Raw genomic sequence first — 25,528 nt, 5'->3', positions numbered from 1 at the left:
GTTTTTATTTTCATAATATGGTGTCATGTTTTATAGACTGGTAATAGTTTTACAGATAAGCCAGTCAATAATTACAGTTTCATCATTTATAAACATTTTCATTTGTTCCGTAATTCAAAGCTTTGGCAAAAGGTTTTCAACTCAGTTCCCACTAAGGTGTGTGTGTCTCTTAGGATATGACATTCTTTTGGCCTCAGTCTTTTTTTTCTTGGCAGGGTGAGGGAAGTTGGGCATGGTTTATTTTTTTTCTTTTTTTCTCTCTTTTTTTTAAATAAAGTTTTTAATTGAAGTATAGTTGATTTACAATGTGTTAGTTTCAGGTGTACAGTGATTCAGTTATATATCTTCTTTTTCATATTCTTTTCCATTATGTAAGTTTCTTATAGGCTATTGAATTTATTTCCCAGTGCTATATAGTAGGCTCTTGTTGTTTAAGGCCTCGGTCTTTTTGTTGATTTGCTGTGAATAGGTGAAGGGCAATGAGACAGACCCTCAGTAAAGTTGTGTTGTCGGGGAAATTTGCCTTTGATTTGCCAGCTTTGCATTTTGCTTCCCTTCTCTCCTCGTACCCCACTTCTAGGCCCAAGCTGTTCTAATTTCTCATCCTGTTTCAAAACAAACAAAAAAATCAAAGTACTGTGATTCCTTACCTCTTAGGTAATATTGTGTATAGTCTTACCAGCCTTTTTTGCATCGTAAGTCTCCTGTCGTAGCTGTCGTGTGGAATGGAAGATGTCTTTCCTATTCAAGGTGTTAGGCAGGGTATATATGATATTTTAGCCACAGTCTTATGGTCTCAAGTCCTTTAGAATCTGGATGAGGAAAGAGGGGCAATGATAAACAAGAGAATTAGCACTTACTAAAGATTTGCCAAGTGATCATCCTTTCTAACCCTCATAACAGCCCTGGAGGTAAAAAGTGTAATAATGCCTGTGAGAAAACTGAGGCTCTTAGAGGTTCTTCCTCATGGGACTGGTGGCTCGTTAACCAACAGCAGACTCCTGCTCATTGAACTCATATGGAACGTGTGCCCTCTGGGTGCTGGGGGCAGGGACCGAGGGGCCGGGACATGGGAGAACAATGGTGATAAAGATGCAGAAAATTATCACTCTGGAAAACAAGGGAGAGAGAGGGTCAAGGGCAAAGGGTACCAGGTATTAGGGAGTCAGATCCAGCGTCTATCTTTTTAGCACGTCTGTCTGTGTGTCCTGTATATCAATAGTGTATTTGTTTATATGTGTACTTGTGATAAGGATAATTGAAAGACACGTTATCAGTGTGGACACCAATTGTAATTAAATGAAGAGTTAACATTAAGAGAAAGAATGGGAGTCTTTTCTGGACTGTCTATACAAAAAGTATGCATTATGGTGTTTTCATGAACTGTTTATGTCTATGGCTCCAGTCTTTTGTGGCTAAGTAACAATTCTTGATACTAAAAAATACATGACATTAATGTTGTTGTAAATGTATTCCCTAAACAAAAACTTTATGTAACTATTTATGCTCAGCCTTCATACATCCTTCTCATGTAGTGTTTCTGCCTCACATTTCCAAAATAGTCTAGAAGTAAAACAATCTAATGGACATTAGATATTCTTGTCAAATCATGGTTTCCGTTTCAAGGAGTTTAATACTCAGTGGGAAGAATAGATATATATTCTATTAATAATAATAGAAGAAGGCAAAATATAAATGTGTAAGATTAGTCATTATTAAACTTGAGCTACAGCTTTATTGTTTCACCCAATTATTTTTTATTCACTAATTCAACATACATTTATTAAGCATTTAATCCAGTTGTAAGAAAACAAATAACAGTTTAGAGAGTCTATTACAAACTGTTATGGATCTCTTTGCCTGTCATCATTCACTGAGAGTTTAAATGACTCTGCTCTTTGTAATAGTTAAAGGAAGTAATTGTATTTATCTTAGAAGCTGTTAATCAGAAGGATGGGGAGGAGGGAAAGAAACAGTCATGAGATATTTTTTTCCAGAGCGCTTTCCCAGTATCACCTTTAATAGTCTTTTTTATGAAGGATAGCTGAGGGTGACCTTTCAGTTTGTGAAGGGAATTTAAATCCTTTTTGCCTGTAAAATTTAGGCGGAGGAAGGACTTACTCTCCGTGTGTATGTTTATCAAGAGGATCTTCACAATTGTGCTGTCTTCTGCACAGTTAGCTAAGCACGCGCTCCCCGTGAGGCTGGGAGAGAGGCAGTGGGACAGATGCAGCTGCATCAGGGTTTCTCAGACTCATCACTGCTGGTATTTTGGGCAAGAAAACTTTATGTTTTGGAGGGTTTTCCAGTTCATTGTAGGATATTCAGCAGCATTCCTGACTTCTACCCACTAGGTACCAATAGCTTCCCTACAGTTGTGACAACCAAAAAATGTGTCGAGATATTGCCAAATGCCCTGGGGGTAGGGGAACAAAATCACCCTGTTTTAGAACCGCTGATCTAGGTGCAGTGTGGAATCAACCTTTACCTTTCTCCTTTGCATACATTTCTACTATGTAAAACTGTAGTACATAGGTTATATAGACTTGTCTGAGTATATTATTTTGTAAACATATGTATTTTTCCTGATTATTAGATACTTATTTTCAAGATGATGAATGTCAAGATGTGGTGACTCTATAATTTCTTCTAGAATCTCTGAGTTAGCATCCCTGGATATTAAGGAGAAAGGTAGAAGGCAGAAGAAAGAAAACACCTATCCTAAACATTCAATATTCTATGATAACTGCATACCTAACAGTTAACATAGGAGTTCTGTTGGCTCTTCGCTGTAAACTGCTACAGAAGAGAAAGTGAAAGTGCGGGTGGATTCAGTCAAGGCTGTAAACCTCCAGAGCGGGTGTGAGCCACGGGAGCAGCTAAGGAATTTCCCTCCTCCTCCCTTCCAGTAGAGGGAGGTATAGTGGAGAGTGTCCCACACTCTCCCCAAATTCCATTTCCGCAGGAACGTCAGTGGGAGAGCATTTACATTTACTGGAAGGAAATGATATTTCTGAAATTTTACATACGCTACATACTTGCTAAAGTACATTGTTCAGGCTTAACAGTAAAATGTCGTGGGCTCTGCCTTTTCCTCACCTGCAGCCTCTTATTCTTTTCTCCTCCAGCCTCGCCCCCTCTTCCCATCATGCCTCTGTGAGGGCCCACCACGCCCTGAGAAGCTGGTGGTTTGTCGAGCACTCAGTCACCCACAGGCAGCAGCAAAGGGGCGGGGCTAACCCGAAAACTGCTGGGGCTGGCTGTGGTTTGGGGGCTACAGACCCTTAGCTGTGCTTTACAGAGCTTATAAACATTTAACCTGCCTGGATTTCTCTCTTGCTGATTGTCCACATATGATACAAATTAAATCATTTTAAAACCAACTCTAGGAGTCTACCCTGATCCTCCTTTTTCTACTGAATTTTTGTCCCATGCTTAAAACCCTATTTCCGATAAGCTGAGTATAGGCTAGGCTTAGACACACTCTTACCACGTGGAGATTATTTCTAGAATTAGGGCTACTGGACCATCTGGTGTTCTGCATGTTTCACGTCAGAGAATACCATTTAGCTTTCAAGAGTCTTGCTATGTAAGTCTTCACATTCTTTTTTAAAAAAACTGTTCTAATTATAAAATATTTAAAGCATACAGAACATTTAAAAATTGATGTAAAGGATACCACATACCACCACCTGATTTAATAGGTACAGTCTTCCCTCAGTGTCCTGGAGGATTGGTTCTAGGACCCTGCAAGATACCAAAATTCACAGATGCTCAGGTCCCTTGTAAAAAATGGGGCAGTATTTGCATATAACCTATGCACATTCTTCTGTATACTTTAGATCATCTCTAGATTACTTTTAATACCTAATGCATTGTAAATGCTATATAAATAGTTGACAGTGCACGGCAAAGTAAGTTTTACTTTTTGGAATTTTCTGGAATTAAAAAATATATATATTTTCCATCTACAGTTGGTTGAATCATGGATGCAGAACCCGAGGATACAGAGGGCTAACTGTATTACCATTTTATCATATTTGCTTCTGATCTCTTTCTAAAATAAAATGTAGTAACAACTAAAGCCCTGCCCATCTGTCACTTTTTCCTTCTTCTTCATGGTAAACCTTCGATTTCTGATATATTTGAATATTTTTACTATATAAGTATGCTTCCCTGAGTATTGGGATTTTCCTGGTTTCAACTTCAATTTTCTGTTATGCATGATGGCTTATTTTCAGGGCAATAAGAGTTAAAACTGGGCTCCACTGAAGATTAATGTTCACTTTGATTCTGTTGATTCCTCTTTATCATCTAGATAAAATGTATTCATTCACAATGTGGACTTTATCCTGATTCCTACAGCAAATAATAATATTTGGAGAAAAATGTAGGGAAAGGAAATACGCAGACTAACCCTGCATCTTGCCCTTTTTAAAGAAAAGCTGTCCTTTTGTCAAACATTTAATAATCCATTATACTGTCCTATAAAGCTTCGCTTTAAAGTTCCCTTAGTTCTCATTTCATCATGAAACTCCTAATGGGAGAGGCTGGCAGAAAAGCACAAGTACCTTCCTCGAGGCCAAGCCTGTCCCTGCCTGTTTTTGACTCAGCAAGGAGTGCCAGGGAAGGCTCACTTCCCTCTTTCCCGAAAGTTATTCATGAGATTTTTTTTTTAATTAATCAGACTACCTTCCTCTTCACAGAGGTGGAAAGGTGCCAAGAGGAACAGCCCCATGGGGCTTCAGAAACCCTCACTGATTCTCTTCCAGAGTGGCCAGAAAGCAGGCATCCTCAGCTCACGTGACATCCTCCAGCGTGCCCCCCCACCACCGCCAACCAGAAAGCTGTCCGTGACCTTGACTCTAAAATACGAATAGCTGACCAGTTGGTATTCTTATTTTCTCTTTAGTTATAAATATCAAATGCAATGGACCACAACTTGAAACACAGCTGATGTAAGTGTAACTATTTTTAATCAAATGTTTTCTGAAAGCTGGTTCTCACATATGTTTTCTTTCTTGAGTGTTTTATGTTGAACAGAGGCATGTGTTGAAATGTTTAGGTCAACAACAAATTTTGTTGTCCTCCCCACAATCATTGGTTTTTGGTTTTGTTTTTTTTCTCACGTCTCCACTCTCGGTGCCTCTCTCACTTAAAAATCCTAAATGTTAAGTTTCAGTCAAGGTCACATACAGCCTGGCTGATCTGCTGTGGCATTTAGGGATATCATATATCCTTGTGTAATCTCTCTTTCCTTTGTATAGACTTGTCTGGTTCAGAAGGTTTGCTATTTTAAAGATCTAGTTATAATGCTAATTTTGAATAGTTTAATCTGACTCAGTTACTAAAAACAACAGGGAAGAAGACCATCAATAATCAATTAGGCCTGTACCTAGAACCTACCTCATAGCATTTATTGAAGTTCCATCAGTACCCCTAAGCTGTTCTCTGTTTGCATGTGTTAACAAGGGGAAATAATCATATCCCCAAGGTCCAGAGTCCTGTGTGCTGTATACTGAAGAGAAGGGCTTTGTAACCTGGATTCCCTTTCACTTGCGTCAGAGCAATTTTGGACTTCTGAATTCACATGCCGAATTTTGTGTATATGTATACACATGTTTCTGGGGAGATAAGTATAACTTTTTATCAGATTTTCAAAAGGAAAGACTCAAACATGGTTACGAACCAGTGCTGCAGAGTATATGTCACTTTAGCTTTTTGACAGTGGCCAATTTAAAAAAAAAAACTGCTAACAAAAAGCAGCCAATTAAAAAAAAAGATATATGGAATGTCTTTAAATTTTTTCATATTTATTTTTGTACTTTTAATTTTATATTTACACTTTTGCATTTTTTATTGCTTTTTGGTGAGTTGAAATAATTAAAGTTGCTCAACACAGGGCCCAAGAAAGCCTCCCTTCACTTTGGGTATGGGGTGGGGAAGCGGGGAGACAGAATCACAGCCCGAAAAGGCAAGCAGTCTTCACTGCTTTTCCTCTCTTGCTCTTCCATAGAGGTGCTGATTAAGCATGAAGTTAACCATTAGTGGTTGAAGCCAAAAGAGAGAAAACAGTACATTTAACAAATACTCATTGAGCACTATGTGTCAGGTCCCCTCTAGGCAAGCAGACAAAACTACTTCCCATGTGTAACCGCAATCTAGACTTCTGGATAATTTTTCTTTCAGGTAGTTCATAAGTTTTTTATTTGGTACCTAGAACAAAATATTACCTTGTGAAACATTTTTTAGAACAGCCCTTTAAATTCACTGTACATATTCATAGTCTGCATTATGAACTGGAGAAAGCTACTCATTAGAGGAATTCTTCTGGGTCATAGCTGTGAAACTTAACCCTTAGAAATTATCAAGAGAACCATAGACTTACTGAATTTACAACTTATCTGAATTTCAGGCTTTGTTTTTGTCCATCCGAAGCTTGGTGACCTTCCCCTGTTGTCCATTCCCATTTTTCTCCTCTCTACTCTTCCTTAAATATGTGATTATTCCTGGGACCACTGTTCAATCTAAAGCAGATCTCTGGTGGCTTCTTCTAACCCCAGTGGTCTCAGTCTGAAGACTGTACAGCCTTTCCTCATTCCATCCAGGAATTTGGGTCTCATAAAGTCACACACTGGTAATTCTTCTTGATAAGGTAAAAATACATGGAAGTGCGACCGCCCCCAAGTGTGCAACACCTCCTCTATCACGGACAAGCTGCTTTTCAGCTTGTCAGCAGGTCTAGAGGTGAGGCTGTGAACTTCCCTGCAGTCTCAGTCTCCTCTCCCCACCCTCCAGGTGGATTCCAGATCAGAATCCTCCAGTCTCCAGTCACCTCTCTGAGGTTGCGTCGGGGCAGACTGGAAGGTGCTTGCAGATGTTCACAGACAGTGCCTCTCACCTTTAAGTCCTCATTCACCCAACAGAGCGGTTATAAGGATGGCTTGCTGTGCTTCCTTGCATCATCTCATTTGATCATCACAGCCCACTGAGAGAGGTTCCGTGATCCTTGCTGGACAGTCGAGGAACCAAAGGCCAGAGGCGTTAAGAAGCTTTCCCCTGGGTCTCAGTCTTCCAGGGGTGGAGCCCGAGATTCCAGTTCAGGAAGTTGGATCAGATTTTTAACCATCGTGGGCTACTATTAATTACTATGGTATTAAGGGTCTGTCTCTACTTGTGGAGGTCTTTAAATCTGTAGGTCTCGACTGTGAGTGTGCATCAGAATCACCCAAGAATATTTTAACTGCAGAGATGCCAGGGGCCCACTTTACACATGCTAAATCACAGTGGATCATTTAGCCGATCTGCGATTCTATGGTAATTTCTAAGGGTTGTGTTATATAACAGATGAATGAATAGATACATCATGGTGTAACCATAGCGTAAATATTATGCTACTGTTTTAAAAAATAATTATGAACACTGTACAACATAGGAAAGGCTTATGACCTCGTGTTAAGAAAAAAGCAGGATTCCAGATGTAAAACATAATCACTGAAGTGATTTAACTCGGTGAATGAGTTAAAATCAAGATTAGGGACCGTGGAAGAAAAAAATAACCAAATTTAAAAATAGATCTAAAGTAATTTCCTGGAATGTGGCAGAGAGAGACAGAAAACTTGAAAGAAGGGGTGAAATTCAGGTTGCAAGAAAGAGTAACAGGTGTGCAGTTGAAGTCCTGGAAGGCAGTACCGAAGCTGCAGAGCCCTGGTCCTGCACTTAGAAGTCCTCGTCTCGGGTGGGGTTCGGGTTCCTTGTGGACCACACTTTTAGGTGTTGAAGCACTGACTCAAGGCAGTTAGTTCAGGGCTGGGAATGATGCTGATTCCTCGTTTTGCCACTTACTGGCAGTGTTACTTAACTTGGCCCATCCTCAGTTTCTTCATCAGTAGGGTTGAGACAAATAATACTTGCTTCATAGGACATACGTTTAAATTGAGTTGTTCAGTGCATGGCACATGGTAAGCACTTAAAAATGGTAGTTACTTCTGTGTTTATATTCCAAAATACACCTGTTTGGGTACTGAGTGGCAGCTTTGCTGATTGGTTTATGGGATCATGGAGTCACACAAAAGCTTCATCAGCCTACTGATTTATTTTCGGCATAACTTCACTCGTTAGCGTTGCTTCCACTCTATTTACACCATGTCCTTCTTTCCATCTGGGGTTTTTAAGGTAGGAGATTGAAAACGGATGCTGCACCGAAAACTTACCTTTAGATGTATTGTAATATGTGATTTCTTGTGAAAATCTTACAGGTAGCAAGAGGCCAGAAAGGAATTTTTTAAATTTTTTTTAGGCTCCTTAACTGTGTTCTCTTAGGCATTATGCACATAATAATTTGCACAAGTATTGTAGTGGTTTCCTGGGGTCTGCCATAACAAATTACCACAAATTACTGGTTTAAAGCAACAGAAATTTATTCTTTCACAGTCCTGGAAGCTGGAAGTCCAAAATCAAGTAGTCAGCAGGGCCATGCTCCCTCTGAGGACTCTAGGGAAGAACCTTCCTTGCCTTTTTCTAGCTTTTGGTGGTTGCTGGCAGTCCTAGCCCTTCTTTAGCTTGTAGCTGTATCACTCCAGTTTCCGCCTCTGTCTTCCCATGACTGTCTTCCCTCTGTCTTTCTGTGTCTGAGTCTCCCTTTCTCTTATAAAGATACCAGTCATAGTGTTAAGGGCCCATCATAATCCAGACTGACCTCATCTTGAATTAATTACGTCTGCAAAGACCCTATTTCCAAATAAGGTCACATTCTGAGGTTCTAGGTAGACATGAATTTTGGGGGGTACAATATTCAAACCCATTACAAGTATATTATGGCATTAAGCTTATAAACCAGGTTCTGAAAGTATGGGTAATGGCCATTTTAGCCCCACAATGCAGTGGGAAAGACATTTACACGTATCCATGGTGCCCCTTATGTATCATTGTTATATATTTGGGGAGTAGTAGAAATCTTTCAAATTGGAGAAGTTTGCCAATATTTTGAGTAATTTACTTAATAAAGTAATTCCTGTGATATTTCTCCATTGAGTAGATAGTGGTGGGCTAGTGAATGTTTAACAACTGGCTGTCCAGGAAAAAAAGCAAACCAAAGTAAAACCCTGATTTGTAGTATTTTTCAATTTCCTTGATGTCCACCACAGTCAGTTTCAAGCTGTCAACATGAAGTCAGCTGGCTTGCAGAATTTCTGAAAATTTAACAATTAACCCTTGTGCATTGGTCAGGCCAACTCCAACATACCACTTCGAGGTTTCATAAACAAAACAGCTAGGAGATCACATCCTAGATACTAACCCAATGAGCAACAGTCAGATCAGGAGATGATAATAAACTGCTTCATGTAAGTTTCTTTATTCATGTGTTACATAATACCCAGGGACTTTGCAGGATCTGGGTAAACCCATTAAGTTGCTATAGTGGAGGCATCCGTCATATAGTAGTTAAATAGAGCTGTGGTTTATTTAGTGAGCGAAATACCATACTTGAAAGCCAAAGCTAGATTTTACTGGAGATTGTATGATGACAGATGGCGTGATCTTCAACAAGTCACATAATTTCTGCAGACTTTTTAAAGGTACTCAAATTTTAATAAGATCCTCTGTACACACATTTATTTGCTACTGAAAATTGAAATAGCACATCAAAAATTTTTATTACAATTCAAATTTTTGAAAACTAGAGAATTTAGTTAATATACGCTGCTGTAATAATACTCCGGCCAAACCACATAACGTTTTCTTTGCAGTCTTTCCACACGAGTTAGTTTGTTTCAAATTCTTAATACTGGGTTTCATCTTAGTGACTTTAGGCTTCTAAAATAGGCAATACTTGAGATCTGTTAGTGCTTCTTTGTGTTTTCCTCGTTTATAAGATGAAAATAAAAATACCTACTTTGCAAGAATAGTATTAGGATTAAGTGAAGTAATTGACATAAAAGCACCTAGCACAGTCCTTGACACATGTATAGCATTAAATGTTCATTCAGGACATGTTTATGTTTTTTAACAAAAAAGTGTCATGAAAAGATGCCTGTGATGTGACTGTTAGCTCCATGAGGACAGGGATTTTTTTTTTCTGTTGTATTTACTGCTGCATCTTCAGCACCTGGAGTAGTATATAATATATGATTGGTAGCCAGTAATTATTTTTATAATGAATGAATCGTCAACATGCAGGAGATGCTAGAATTATCTTCCCAAAACAAGGACTAGTACGATCATGATGCAGCTAAAGAAGAGACGGATAACATGATATTCTAATAATAATAATAGGTGGTTATTGGAAACAGAGTCTTCTACCAGACTCCCCTCCACCTGCTGCTCCATCTTGTTCTTCCTATCTCACCAGCCTTCTTTTCCTTTTCCTCCCTTACTCACCTGACTCGGAATCAAGTGATCCATGTCCTGGTCAACGAGTTGGGACACTGTGACTTAGACCTTAGGCATGTCAGCAAACTTCCAGGTTGAAATGGGCTTTTCCTGCCTCAGTTTCTCTACCCGCTGGAATCCTTCCATGGCCACTGGGGGAAAAAAACAGCTAAAACTGAGCAAAGAAAATGCAACAATTTGTTCTTAAAAACTGAAAAGTCCAAAAGAAGAGCCAGCTAGCTTCAAATTCCACTGGATTCAGAGCTGACACTCTATCATTTGGTTTCTCTCTGCCTATCGGCTCTGACCTGTGTAGTGCAGGCTCCCACCTTTGGCTCCAGCAGCAGCCTCAGGCTCACTCTGTTAGGGCACCACATCCTGCAGCAGAAAGCCTGTTTCCTTGGAAGCTGAACCAGGTTTAAAAGGGCCCAGATTGAAGGTTTCTAGGCCCTGATTGATCTGCAGTGTTTCATAGCCCATCCCTGGAGGTAACACGGGGACAGGGAACGTGGGACAAAGTGACTGTGTTAACAGCCATTCCTGTGCTGGATCTGGCAATGGGGCTAGCTACACCTTCAACATGTGGACCAAATGGGTATGGTGGATCCCCAAGCAAAAAAATATATGAGTACTGGTAAAATTCAAAGAGGGAACAAATATAACAAATACCAATTAACTTCTCCACCTATGAGCAAACCAAGACTTCAAAACCCCTTTCATTACTGAAATTGTGATCATGTGTACCCCCTCACTAGGGAATGTCTGGTCTTTGTGCCATTCCCATTGTTTTATTTTTCAAGTAAGAGCTGTTTTTTATTTATTTAAAAGTGTCATATGCGTTTAATAGAAATTCAAATAATATGAAGACATATATAGGGAAAAGTAAGTTTCCCTTCTGTCCAAGGTCCCTCTCCTCCCCAGAGAGAAGCACTGTTATGAATTTCTTGAATAGGCTTCCAAAAATATTCTATGCATATACAAGCCTATGTGTATATGTTTATGTGTGTAAACATGTGTGTTTATACATGCAAATACATAGAAAACAAACTATAAAGCACATTCATTTATACACACACACCTATTCTGTTAATCTATAACATACTCTGCCCCTTGCTTTTTTTACGTAACGGACATGGTAGGACATTCCTCAGCAGCTTTCAGATCTCTAGGGAAGTGACAGAGCAGAATGATTAGTAGCAGACTCCAGAGCACGCTGCCCTGCGTTCAAGTCCCACCCTGCCCCTTAGTGGTAGTTTAACCTTGGACAAGTTGGTTAACCTCTCTGTGTGTCTACAAAAGACACAGGGTTGTTGAGAAGATTAAAATGAGCTCATATATATATAAAGCAGGGCCCAACAGGTGGTAAGTGCTCTGTGAATAGCAGCTTTGGGTATCTCCTTTACTCTTTGTAAGGCATTCCATTGATCAAATGCAACTTCTCATTGCTGCTTTTGTACGTAAACCATCTTTTATAGCCTCTGAATCCACTTTCCTTTCATCTGTCAAAGACAAGCTCAAAACACCTACCCTGATAATCCTCCTTGATCCTGATTTCTCCCTCACACTGAAATCTTTATATTTTTTAAATGTATTTGTCATTAAGTTGCCTTTTAATAGCCATGAAGTTTATTTTTTCTGTAAATGTTCTTTCTGAATTGTGGGGAGGTTTTATCCTGAATTTATTTTTAGCTCTTTGGAATATCATCTCATCTCCTTGTTGTATAATTTATTTCCTACATAGTTTCCTGACGTATTTTTCTTTTTTATTTTTACTGACATATTTTTCAGCATAACAACTCCTTTTCGAAAGTCTGCACTGATGTGCCCTCATTTCTCTAACTGAGTTAGTTGACTTCTTACCGTACCTCCTTACCAGGCCCATGAAATCTTTGCATTATCTCTGTTACTGCTCCTCATACTGCTTCAGTTACTCGCTTATATGCCTGTCTCCCCATCCCTAGACTTTATTTCTTGAGGGAAAGCACCATCTCATATTCTTCATGATAGAGTCTTCTGCTGAGAGATGTACAACTATTTGCTGAATTAAGCTAAATTCTTTTTCATTCTTTGGGTGTTCAATTGTTGCTCACCAGTTAGAAACTTAACTAGAGAAAAAAATTAAATAGAAAGTTAACTTGTTTCGTTAAAGAGTGTTCAGTTAAAACTTGAGCAAGAGCAGTTTCTCTTTCTCCATTTCCTCCCTCTTATAGCTTTTCATAACACAGATGTGCTGATGATTCCAAATTCTTTTCTCTGGCCTAGACTTCTATTCTGGAATCCAGGCTCCAGGCTCAGCTGCTTGTTGACATCATTTGGATGTCTGGTAGACTTAATGTGTCCAAAACTGAATTCCGATTCTTCCCCACCAGCCTCCTCCTCAGAAAATGGCAGCTCCATCCTCCTGGTTGCTCAGGTCAGAAAATCCTGGAGTTACCCTCAGCTACTGTCTTCTTCTCACACCCCGCATCTAACCCATCGGGTAATCCTGTTGGCTGTACCTTCAAAACATATGCAAAATCTAATCACTTGTCACGATTTCCACTGCTGCCACACTGGTACAAGCCACCATCCTTAGCATCTTTTTCCAATGGTTTTAGTATCCATAAATGATTCTTTCCAGAGTCAATTATTATCAGTAATTGATGATTAATGAGTTGTGATTTTCGATTTCCATCACTCCTTTTATTTTTGTTAGTTGAAATTCTGTTTTAAAAAAGCACTTTCTCTTCACGTTCCTTTGAAACCTCTTTTTTTTTTAAGTGTCAGTATGTACTCATGGATTATTTTGTTTTTCAGTGTCTTATAAGCCATTCCTGTCATTATGTATTTTGATGTTTAAATTGTCTGGGCCAGTAGGAGTCTTTTGTGTTAGCTCCTGTGTCCTTTTGACATGTCCCCACCTAATTTTGAACACCTCCTTATATCTGAAATAATACGATACTCTAGGTTTACGCTGTACTTTCCCTGCCCCAGTCCTATAATCATCCATTTCTCCAAGAAGCCCTGGTTACTTTTATTGGAGAAATTTCTTCCAGTCTCTTTCATTAGACAGAGCTAGAAAACTGATTTAAAAAAACAAAAACAAAACCTTGAATTCATACTGATACCTTTAATTCCAGTCCAACATCACAGGCTTCTTCCATTCTTCCTCTATGCCATGTTTGTATTGCCTTTCTCCAACAGTGAGCACCCTAGTGGCCAACGGTGTTAGTATACTTAACTTATTTCGCTCAGTCCTTTGGAACGTATAGAACAGCTTCAGAATTGCTATGCCAATATCAATACTAGGTATGAACTTAGTAACTACAGTGAAAATTTCTTTGCAGTTCTTCTGACTTTCAAATATATTCAAGACAGGACATTCAGTCGGAGTAATGTGTTCAAAAGATTCTTGGAATAATTTTTTTTTCTTCTGTGTGGTTACAGTACTTTAGGACAGAGTTAGTCAAATTTTTTTGTTTGTTTGTATTCAGTTTCAGGGATTTCCCATCCTTACTGATTTAATTTTATTTTTTGAACATTGGTATTTATTAATCTCATGTTTTTTCATTTACATACAATTTAGACCCTTTAGAAGTCATTATAATGTTGAATTGTTTTATCACTTTTTAAAATACTAACAGGACACCAGAAATGAACACAGCATTGTAAACTGACTATACTTCAATTAAAAACACACAAATAAATAAATAAATTAAATAGTAACATAGACATAAAAGGGATCAGTCAGAGCCTTGATTAAATTGTGTTCTGGACTGTTAGTTCAGAAACCTGAATCCACATAAGCCGAGGTCTCCATATGCAGATTTCAGAGCCTTCTTGGCCTTCCTCCCCACCTCACGTGCAGTAGCACATGTTTATCCAGTGCATGCCACATGCAGGCACCATGCTGAGCTCTGTGGTCACACACATGAATGTGATCATCTCTGCCCTCTGGGTTACATGGAACAGCCAGGAAACAGCACATCCAGGATGATGATTGGGCTACTATCCAGGATTTGCTGGAGGAATGCCTCTTCAGGATGCTCTGCAGCGTGCGTGCGTGTGTGTGTAGGGCCAAGGGAAAATGCACCCTTACTTGAGATTACCTCCAGGCTGGATAGACCCCACCCCTCTACTTGTGACAGGATGCTCATGTCACTTGAAAAGTGGATTTCCAAACCAGAGACTGGAGAGCTGTGTATCCATCTCAGGCACCTTAGTAAGAAATATCACACCAAACATATTTCACTCTCTTCCTTGGCAGGGTTTCTAAGATGTTGAAACACTGAGATGTTGGAGCTCTCTGGTTTGGTACTTCAACAGTTAATAGTACTTTTTATGCTGGTGATGTCAACCTGGAGGGATATTTCCAGCCCCAGGGATCCTTCCGCAGCCACTTCAATATATTTTATTAGTGTCTTCAGTGGAGGCTTTATTAAATTTGCAGTGACATGAAGTGATAGATAACACATAATCTTAGTTCACATGAATTTTGAAAAGCTGGGGCAAAGGGCTAAATTCTTAAGCAATGATATTTTAAAAAGTTGAATGCATACAGAAAACAAATTACTACAACTGCAGGATGAGAGGGATATTCATGAAAAGAGATCAAGAAGTTTTAGGTAATAATGGACTCAACATGAGCCAGCAATGTGATGTGGCAGCCAGACAGGTAGTTCTCCACGAGGCTGCACTAACAGCAGTATAGCGTGCAAAACCAAGCAGTGGTCTCTCTCCCACTCAGGTTTGGAAGGCCACACCAGGATAACTGTGTACACTTCTGAGCACCATTTTTGTAGAGAAATGGAAACCAACTTGAGTGTGTTCCGAGCAGAATGATGGCAGAACTCAGACATTCCTCAAGGGGAAGTAGTCATTGAGCTTGGGAATATTTATAGCCTGGAGAATTTGGTTGTCTTCAAATATTTGGATGGCTGTCATGGGAAAGAAGGATGAGATGTGTCCTGTCCATCACAGGAGAAGGAAATAAAAAGCACTGAGTGGAGACCCCAGGAGAGAGGGGTTTCCGTCACGCAGAGTCAGGGCTGCCTGAGGGTGGAATGTATAGCCTCAGGAAGTTCCTTTCGTACTTTCCTTTCTGAAGAAGGAAACGGGGAGTTCATGGTCGCTGGACTAGTTCAAAAATACACTGGAAGACTACAGGGCAGGGAAGCAAACTTGTGTTAAGATCCCTTATGATCAGTAAATTTCATTTTTTTATGCCTTTAAAAAGATTTTTTACTTAATACGTTGTAAGTTCGTAATAAGGGAAAAAACCAAGATTTGGGTATAGAGAAGTTACAATTTCCTGGCAAATCCCCCAAATAACAGAAATTAATAGCTTGCAGAGCATCAAAGTGTACGATTTATTTCATTTACTTTTGTGTTTTAGTCTGTAGAAGCTGAACAATACACAGTTTTCATGTTGAAGGGGCTTTTGCGGGTTTAAAGTTCTACCATGTTTCCAAATTACTGGCTGATGTTATCCTAGAGCTTGTTAGAAATTTTAGTGTTTCTCCCTTCCTCCTTTTGCTTACATCATAGTATGTGGATGGTACAACATGTTGGTTAACCTCAGTCTGACACTTAGATCGTGTTTTCTCTTTTGCCCTATCAGTATCTGGAATGTAAATTAACCAATAAAGTGGCAACAAGAAATCAGACAAAGAAAATTTCCCATTTCTATTCACTTGTAATTCTCCTAATTTAGTAGGGGTTTTCCACAGGAAATCACAAAAGAATAGTTGAAATGCTTTATCTTATGTACTTTCCTCCCGAAGAAGGGAACAATTAATTGTCTTCTTCCCAAAGTGGTCCACATTCTTGTACAGGCAGCTGTATTTACTGTAGTACAAATTAAATTCTATGTTAAATGAATATCTCTGAGTACTTTCAGTCATTAAGAGCCATATTATTTAGTTACTTCTCTAACCAGTGGATTTCAGTGAAGGTAATAGAAGAGGTTTTCTAAGCAAGAAAAATATATCATGAGGATGATTGTATGCCTTTATACAGAAAGAAATCATTGACATTTAATCCCAAGTAAACTTGAATATTACAGAGTCATAAGATACTCTTAATTTTCTCAAATTAGGTTTGCATAAAAAAGTGTTGAGAGACCTTAAAACTATTTTAAAAGAATGTTAAAAACTTATATTAATAAATTTCTATTTTCAAAGAATAAATAAACCTGAAACCTAAAATTTTTATTTTGACATACGTCAGTCATACCTTATGTGACCTAATCCTTCTAGTTATTTTACGTAGTTTGTAAGAATTTAAAAAAACATTGTAGATTAGAATTTCTCATTCTGTCTTTGTTTTGCTTGTGTGTTTCTCCCCTACCCTCCTGCTTGTGTAACTGAAGTGTTCTTGACGTATCCCCAGAAAAGTGAGTTCTTTATTATTATCAGACTTAACCACCCAGGGCAGGGCCCTCCTTGGATTTACTGAAAATAAACACTTTGGTTACTCAATTTCAGTTTTAATGACAAAAGTTAAAATCTTTGCCTAACATAAAGGTTTTTCTTTGTCTCTAAATTTTGATTTTCCATGCTATCAGAGGCCCCATTGCAACAGGTAATTTGAGTGTTGATTGTATGTTTTCTCAGTTTGTAATTGTGTTAAATGTATTTTAAAATGTTCACAATTTTAAAATTGAGTTTCCCTGTTAGTTTCCTTCCAACTCAGAAATTCTGTGATTTAAAGATTTTTTTCAGTTTGAAAATGTGATCTTTGGGTGTAGTCCTGTGTTTTCCTATACATATATATAAAACTAGGAATCATAGAATTTTAGAGCTGGAAGATATATGAGATGTTCTCTAGTGACTCTACATAGGAAGAATTCGGAAGTCCAGAGAGGTTAGGGGACTAACATGAGATCATAGCAGTAGCTGGCTGCTAGACCTCTGGCCACTTACTGGAGCAGTAAAAATCAGCACTAAAAATTAACCCACATATTTTTGTCTGAAAATGTGTAGACTTCAGGAGAATATTCTTCTACAAATTTAAGCATCTTGAGGCATTTATATTAAGCACAATTTATGTAAATCCTTATAAACTGTGCTGTCATCCCCATTGTTTTCTCCAAGCCTGGAATCACACTTGTAAATAAGTCACAACTTGGGGTAGGTTAAAGTGTCTTGATTTCACACTCCTGGGATATTTTTCAGTGACTCAGAAGTGCAAACTGATGCTGCAGAGTTAGGCCTGTTTTCAGGTGGGAGGGCGTCCGCGTGTCCCTGGGATGCTGCTGGGGAAAGCCCTCCGCGCGCAGCTGCCCTGGCGGAGGCGGGCTGGGTGATGAAGCGAGATCAGCCGCCAGATTACACGGGGCCCGCGGCCGAGGCAGCGCTTCTCCGCCTCCTGGGCTCGCTTCTGTTTTACCTGGAACCAACCCCTGATGACTGTCTTCTGCCCACCCTGCCACTTTGGCCAAGCCCTAGCATCACTGGGAAATTGCATGGTCAGGGCCAAGTTCTCCCTGAGAACTAAGTTTATAAAAATTAAAGATGTTTTAGCGCCTTCACAGCCAATCTGTCTGTAAATGGTAGTTCTTTTTCTCCGTGGAAAAGCCTAAGGGAGTGCAAGTGCTTCAAAAAATAATCCTCTTAGAAATAAACACAGCGCCAGGGTTAGGAGCTCCTGAGTATGATGCAAGCCAAGGAGTTAGTAGGATTTTTCAAGTGAATTGGCTTCACGCTCTCACCTCTTGCTAGAACTTTCCAAAACCTTCTCAGAGTCGTCCCTCATAGCAATGGTAGAGAGATGAACCCTGTCCTGTGGCTGTAACCCCTCGGCAGACCTGACGGCGAGTGGCCTGGTGAGCCCTGCTGTCGGCGCCCTTTGTTGTACTGCCTGGGAGCTGCTGACCACTCGGCTGCTCCCTCTTTCCTCGGTGTAGCCTGGAGCCAGCGAGTTACTGAGCCGTTAGTTTGTTGAACAAACATTGATTAAATAGTACGGATTCTGGGGGCTGAGGAAATGGAAGAATTGGATAGTGCGCTGGTCCTCAAAGACCAGTCAGTTTAATAGGGGAACTATGATACGTCCTTAAATATCTGAAGTGTGATCGTGTTGTTTGTTTTATTCACTACCACAGAACCAGAACTGCAGCTGCCACATAGGAACTGCTGAATAAAGTAACATTATTTTTAAATGAAAGAGTGAATGATCTAATGGCCCTAAGGGAAAGATAAACTTAAAAGAGCCAGCAAGTTGGGGTGGTCAGAGAAGACTTCAAGGCAGAGGTGGCGTTTGGGGCCAAATCTTGAGCGAAGGGTAGAAATTGGCAGTGTAGGTCTAACTAGAAAAAATAGCACAAGCAGAAAAATCAGCAGCAAAGGCTCAAAATTAGAAATCTCTGAGGTTGAATGGAAATAGTGAATAATTCTGCTGGAATGAAGAGTACATGGAAGGGAAAGATGGGAATGAGACTAGAGGGGTGTGATAGGGCCAAATTGTACAAAGCTCAAGAATTTAGACCACATTTTGTAGAAAATGGGTAGATTATATAAATTTTAATGTAGGAATGATATGCTATATCAGCATGGTGCTTTAGGAATAGAAATCTGGTAGCAAGCTGCCTAGGGGCTGGGAAGGAAAAGCACAGGAACACAAGTTGGGAAAATTGCAGTGATTCGTTGTGAGTTAAACTCAAAATGTAGGCTGAGATAGATGCACAAGGGCAGTGAGAATAGAGGAAAGGGACACTGATTAAATGTAGATGACAACAGAGGAACCCAAGATGATGGGAGGATTTGGGTGCAGTTGCTTAGAAGGTGGTGGTTTCATTTAGTAGGAGGTGGAGCAGGTTTCAGGAGGAGGGCCATTTGTTCAGTCACGGGCAAATCGAGTTGTAAGTTGTGGACAGGAAGATGCGAAAGATAAGTACATGAAATTTAAATTGAGGAGTCATCTGCATGGAGCAGAAAATTAAATCCAGGAGACTCCATAAGAGTATCAGAGAGTGATTATGGTAAAGACTGGAAAAGGACCAAAGACTAATCTCTGGCACAGTGGTTAGTGGGTTTGGAAACATGGAGTCCATCATTATCTTTAAGAACTTTTTAATTTGGGGGACAGGGGAATTAGTTAATTTGCAGAGGGCTCCAGATTAAGTTGGAATTTCAGCATTAGTGATTAGAGCTTTTCTCGCATACTTGGTAAGGAAAAACAGAATGGCACTCAAGCAGGTGTAAGTACCTTTTAAGAACCTTTCTTGTCGAGTATGGAGGCCATCAAATGAAACGGTGGTTTTGTAGTCCCGTATTTCTTGGTGTGGTGCCTGTCCCATAGATTTCAATAAATGCTAACCTGAACAGTTGTCATCATCATTGTCAGGAAAGGAGTTTTTAGAATAAGAGAGAGGAGCGTGCATGTTTTGTGGACTGAGGGGAAGGGTTCTTCACAGAGGGAGGGAGGAGAGTAACTCGAGGAGGTCTGGAGTAAGTGTGGCACTAAAGGTGGAAACATAGTGGTTAGCCCTAGAAAAGGGAACAAGCCTGCATTTCTCTGAATTAGGAGAGGACATGTGAAGTAATAAGGACGTTTTGAGCCTGGGTGACAGTGAGGAGAAGGGAGGTTGCAGAGCCTGACACGCAATGGTTTCCACCTTCTCAAAAAATCAGAAGAAATCTCAGTGACAGCTATCTACTTAAGGTGTGAAGAAACAAAGCAGAATCACTGTCATTTATTCTGCACCTGCTATGAATCAAGAACTGTATTAGAGACTAAAAAATACCTCCTTTTCTCCTTGTGAAAATTCAGACATGATGTATCTGTATTCACATTTTACAGATGAGAAGACACGTCACAAAGGCTAAGTCACTTGCCCAAGATGGCCCCGCAGGTGGTGGGAGGAGACGAGCTTCAGAGCCAGGTCCATCTGACTCCAGGCCTGTGCTCTTTATTGAAAAGGAGCCCACTGGTTTGAGATCTTGGAGATGTAGCCCTGCACTGCATGTTGACAAGGTCCTGTGCAGTGGTTATTCTTGACAGTCACCAGACTGACATCAAAGAAGGGCCCTCTCATTTGAGGAGGACGTGACTGTGAAGTTGAGGTGAACCAGAAATGCGAATTCTGGGTCCCTGAGGGCGATAATAAGGCAAGGAATAGAGAAAATGTTGGAGTCAGGTGCTTAGGCTCTGCAGTACAGTGGGAGAATGCCTTACGGGCAGCAACAGTCAGTGTGGGAGGAGGGGAGTCCGAGGGGGTGTCTGGGACTTTAAGAGGAGCGCTGCTACCTTGGTTTTCCAAAGAAGATGATTTAAGAGCCACCTGCCCATCATGCTCCCACAGCTCCCCAAATTCCTGCCCCTCAGCAGTAAGATTCCTCTGACTATCCTGCAGGTCCAGAGCCCGCATCCAGACACCCTCCTTCTGTCAGCCTAGGCTAATGTTCTGCTCTGGTGTGAATAATCACATTCTAATTTAAATAGCTTGTTGAGAGGCTACACTTGGAACTAGCCTTTTTTTTTTTTTTGAAAAAGACAAAATAACAAAAGAAAGAATATAGTTTCCTAATTTCCACTCTCTACCTGACACAACTCTTTGTATCTTAATAAATCGTCTTCCAGAGATAACATTTTAATCATCTCATTTAATCATGCATTCACTGAAGAATAATCGAATGATCACAATGTACAAACATCACTGCAGGCACTGGGGACATAGTAGGGAAGAAATCATCGTCCCCACTGTTACAGAGCCTTTGTTCCAAAAGGAAAGAAAGGCAAAATCAAAGTAAGTAAGATATGTAGTCTACTAAGTGAAAGTTAACGTGGGGAGGAGAGTCGGAGGAAGGAGCAAGGAACGCAGGGGTCGGGGTGACCCATGAAGTCTCCCCTGACAGAACGGCATTTCTGCAACTCCTGAAGGAAAGTAAGAGAACATGCAGGCATCCAGGCAAAGAGTGTCCTAGGCAGAGACCCCAGCAGGTGCAGAAGCTCTCAGGTGGGAGCTGAGCTGGCACGGAGGCCCGCAAGTAGTGAAAAACAAGATCCAAGAGGAAGCAGGAGTCAGACCGCTCAGGGCCTGTGTGCTGTCATAGCGACTTTGGCTTTCAAGATGGAAAGCCATTAGCAGGTTCGGAGGGCTTTTTTTTTCTTTTTTCATTTCTTACTATGGAAAATGTAATCACATATACACAAAATACTACGATGAGTCCCCTTGACGACTCGTTCAGTTTCAACAGCTTCCACTTTTGGAGGACTTTGAGCAGAGGAGTGTCAAGGTTTGGCATGACCTGACTTGAACAGGATTCCCCAGGAGAACAGGCCATGGGGAAATGGGGCAAGCATAGAAACATAGGAGCAAAAACTTCAGAAATGAATCACAGTGGCTTGAAATAGGGAGTGGCAGTGGAGATGGTGAGAAGTGGTCAGTTTCAGGATAGCTTAAAGGTCCTACTAGATACTATCTATTTTATGGTTTGTTAAAAAAAAAAAAAAGAATTCGAGAAGGCACCTAGTACAAGCAAGGAGGGTGAGAGAGGTAGAAAAGGAATGGTATCACAGTACTATTTTAAATTTTATTTTCTTTTTAAGAATAAACTCAGATTCCAAAAAAAAAACTGGCTTATAAATTAACATTTGTAATACAATTCATCCGTAAGTTACAAACTGACTGCTCTTCCCATATTATTTTGTAACCATGGATAGTTGGGCCATGCAAAGGGTAAGAATTTATTCGTAATTTATTAATGAGATAATGACACCTATCGAGGTACAAGTCCCCAGTGATTTTTGAAGTTAGCAATAGTGTGTTACTTGACTTTCTGAAAGAAGTTTGATTTATAAGCTGCTATATTTGATGTAATGAAAGTGAAAATTCAAATAAAACAAACAAAAGAAACTATAGGTCAAAGAATGAGAGAAAAGGCAAACTTTCAAAGCACAGTTTTATGTAGACAGAGATGTTATTCCTCTTCTCTCCATGGTTGATGTAACCCTCTTTGCCCATTTTGTTGTGTTTCATGGCACAGTTTGCCCTTCTAATCCCAGGCTAACATCTGAGCCATATGTGCCCCTGGTCAAACAGGCAGGGTAATACACAAGGTGAAAGAATGTGAGTGAGTCAGCGCACATCCAGGAGCACCACTAGGAGAACTGCCGTGTCCTCAGCAGTGAGTGGGTCAGAGGATGCACCCGTGTCATCCCGTTTATGAGAACACCACATTTGCATTCAGAAGACTCTGGGTCTTGATCTTGGGTTATGTCACTTGTTAATCTGTCTGAACTTCCATGTTTTCTTATCTGCAAACTGGGGGTGATGGTGCTAAGTCTGTCCACTTCACAGGGTCATTGGGAATCCCAGAGAGGGAATAGGCCCTTTATAAATAAAAGAGAAGGAAAGAAACTGGGGTTTCCATGGTACCTGCCACGTCCCAGACACTATGTGGTTCTCACAACAGCCCTCTGAGGTCCTGTTACTGGCCCATTTTGTAGATGTGGAGCATGAGGCTCAAAGAGGTTATTTAACTTGTGTAAACCCACAGAGCTGAAAGAAGAAAGGGCTGGGATTTGATCTCAGATTGGATCAACTTGAAATCCCTGTGTTAAGGAGGAGGAACTGACTTACTAAGCATCTTCCTATTCTATGCCAGGAACTGTTAGACCTGGTTCTGAACTATCTTGTTTGATTAGGTAATTCTGTACTTCCTGGGTGCTCAACAAATAATGAAGAACAATAAAATCTGACTATTTTTCATCACAGAGAGGAAATGTATTATGAAAACAATTTCTTTTCTTTCCTCCTCCTGCTCTTCCTCCTCCTCTTCTCCTTCCCCCGCTTCTTCCTGTCCCTTTCCCTTGCCCTCCTCCTTTTTCTTCATTTTATAATATGACTTGCAACATAACCAAGAAGAATCAATGCATAGTTTAATACTATCTGCGGCATGGTTTTTTTTATGAAGACTCTCACAAGACGACAGATGTGCTTCTGCCACCTCAAAACTGTCTCTGAGACCTTCTTCCCACAACACACACCAATAAATCCAGACAGACAGATTATTCAGGAAGAACTGTCATGTACCAACACTGTGCTAGGGAAAGGAGAGGTTTCGGCAGACCCGACATATACAAAAGAAAAAGTGATTAAACCAGGTGGTAGCCAGTGTAAGAGATGTGAAATGGACTTTGGAGGTGGACAGACTGCAGGTTCCAAGAACTGCCCAGTCACTCCAATTACAGGAATGATGACAGTTTACTTCATCCTAATGTACCCCAGCTCCCTTGGCTGTGGAATGGGGTAGCACTACTGACTCCACAGGGCTGATGTGAAGATAGACTTGAGTTAACATGGTCCCTTCCCTTCCACAAAAGCAGAAAGTGAGAAAGTATAAATGGATGCATTCTGGGAATTTAACAAGCAAGAGAGGTTAAGACCACAACCCTTGCAATAGACTGCATATAATTTTCCTGCCCCATTCCTATCAGATTCCCTCCAAAAAAGACAGTAGTGGAGTTCTGTGGGCTGGAGTGGTGAGGAGAGTGGTGTGGAAGATTCAGATTTAGGTCATACCCTTGAAGAACGGGTGGTTCTAGATGGAGATGAGGAGGAAAGGATGCCCCCAGGTGGTAGGAACACCTGAAGGAAACCCTGAGAGGTGGTGACCAGTGTGGCTGAGGAGATACTGAGCAGGACTCCCACCGCAGAGCCTGGTACACGCTCTTCTCCCTGTCAGGAGTGCTCTTCCCAACCCCCACCTCCTACCCACCCCGTCCTGTGTTATATTCTTACTCTTCATAACTCCCTTATGTAGCTTTCTGTGACTTCCCCACCAGGTCAGATCCCTATTTTTATATGTCCTTTGTAAGTGCCTCATAGTTAGCATTGACGTTTATTGGTGAGACGTTTGGTTAGTATCAGTTCCACTCTTTAATTCCCATAAGAACAAGAGTTACGTCTGTTTCACACTCAGCTATGTATCCCTTCACTCCCTGATCTACTGAAGCGCCTGGAGCATAGAAGGTGCTTCGTAAATGCTCAGGGAATAAATGGATACATTGTGGTTACCAGTGAGGTAATAGCCTGGGTAGGAGAGAAGGTTTATATTTGCCATTGCTAATCCTTTTAGGTAGGTGCCAGGCACTTAACTTGAAAAACAGTCCTTAGAAACAATCCTTATGAAATTAAGTGTATTCTCACTTTCATTTTAAAGATGGAGAAACTGATTCCAGGCATGTTAACCATCTTTCCCTGCTGACCCAGCTAGTAAGTGACCAGAGAGGGATTTGAGCCCAGTAGCCTGACTTCAGAGCTCTTAGCTTTCACCACATTGCTCTGCTGCTTTAGCAGTAGGGGACAAAGTTAGATACACAATATACACAAAGTCAGGGTAGATTTCTGTTTGAAAATTGTGGATTTTTCCCTCCTTCTCTTCTTCAAGTATCACTATTATCGTCACTTCATGAGAAAAACTAAGCAGACAAGAACTACTTCATGTGTAATGTCTCACATTCATGTTGACTGTATATTCTGCCAAAGTGATTTGTCCAAATTAACTCAGCAAGTAAGCTGGATATGTCAAAGTCTGATTCTTAGAACATTCTAGACTACTTCTTGTAATCACCTTTAAGGAACCAGTATGTACTTTGCCAGAGCATGACAAAGTTGCTTTAAATAAAAGGAGGTGATTTGACTAAGTTTGGTATTATCTGGACCCTAGGTTTCTATTTCTTACTCGAAAAGCAGATCTAGCCTGTGGCCATCAGCAGGCATTGAGTCATAAAGCTCCCAGCTGAAAGGCTTGATTTCATCAAGGAAGCCAGGAAATCCTGAGCACTCCAGGAATGATAGCCATTACTATAACAACATAATTATTACCAAAAGATCAATAAAGACCGATAAAATATGACACTGTGGGAAAAAAAGGACTGACCCTAGGAATGAAAGTGGCCGGAATTGGTCATTTATTCCAGCCACCTGCCCTTAGACAGGATTTTTAAAATATCACCTCGGGACAGTTGTGATATTTAAAGATCTCTAGGTAAAGGAACACATTACAGTAATAAGAGAATAGTTAGCTCTTGTGTCCTGGGCAGTGGTCTAAAGACTTTTCACGCATTAAAGTGTTTAACGCTCACAACGAACCTGCAAGGTCCTATGATTATTCCCATTTTACAGATGAGGAGCTGAACACTGCCCCAGGTCGCAGAGCTAGTAAATAGTGGA

The 25,528-nt window shown here is 40.3% G+C and overlaps 1 protein-coding gene and 1 long non-coding RNA gene across 4 annotated transcripts in view; one reads left to right on the top strand and one right to left on the bottom strand.

Annotated features, from left to right (window-relative positions):
• NFKB1 (nuclear factor kappa B subunit 1) overlaps positions 1 to 25,528 on the top strand; it is a 108,425-nt gene that overhangs the window by 34,307 nt on the left and 48,590 nt on the right. The gene's annotated exons all lie outside the window — the stretch shown is intronic.
• On the bottom strand, positions 9,718 to 12,544 carry LOC140700123 (uncharacterized). Its single transcript, XR_012078350.1, has 3 exons — positions 12,237 to 12,544; positions 10,381 to 10,523; positions 9,718 to 9,816 (listed from the first exon to the last, which is right to left on the bottom strand). It is a non-coding gene; the product is annotated as an uncharacterized lncRNA (long non-coding RNA).

Source organism: Vicugna pacos, chromosome 2 (assembly GCF_048564905.1).
Source record: "Vicugna pacos chromosome 2, VicPac4, whole genome shotgun sequence".
In the NCBI taxonomy this organism is placed as follows: domain Eukaryota; kingdom Metazoa; phylum Chordata; class Mammalia; order Artiodactyla; family Camelidae; genus Vicugna; species Vicugna pacos.
Note: the sequence above shows the minus strand (reverse complement) of the source record. Positions and strands in the feature narration are given on the sequence as shown.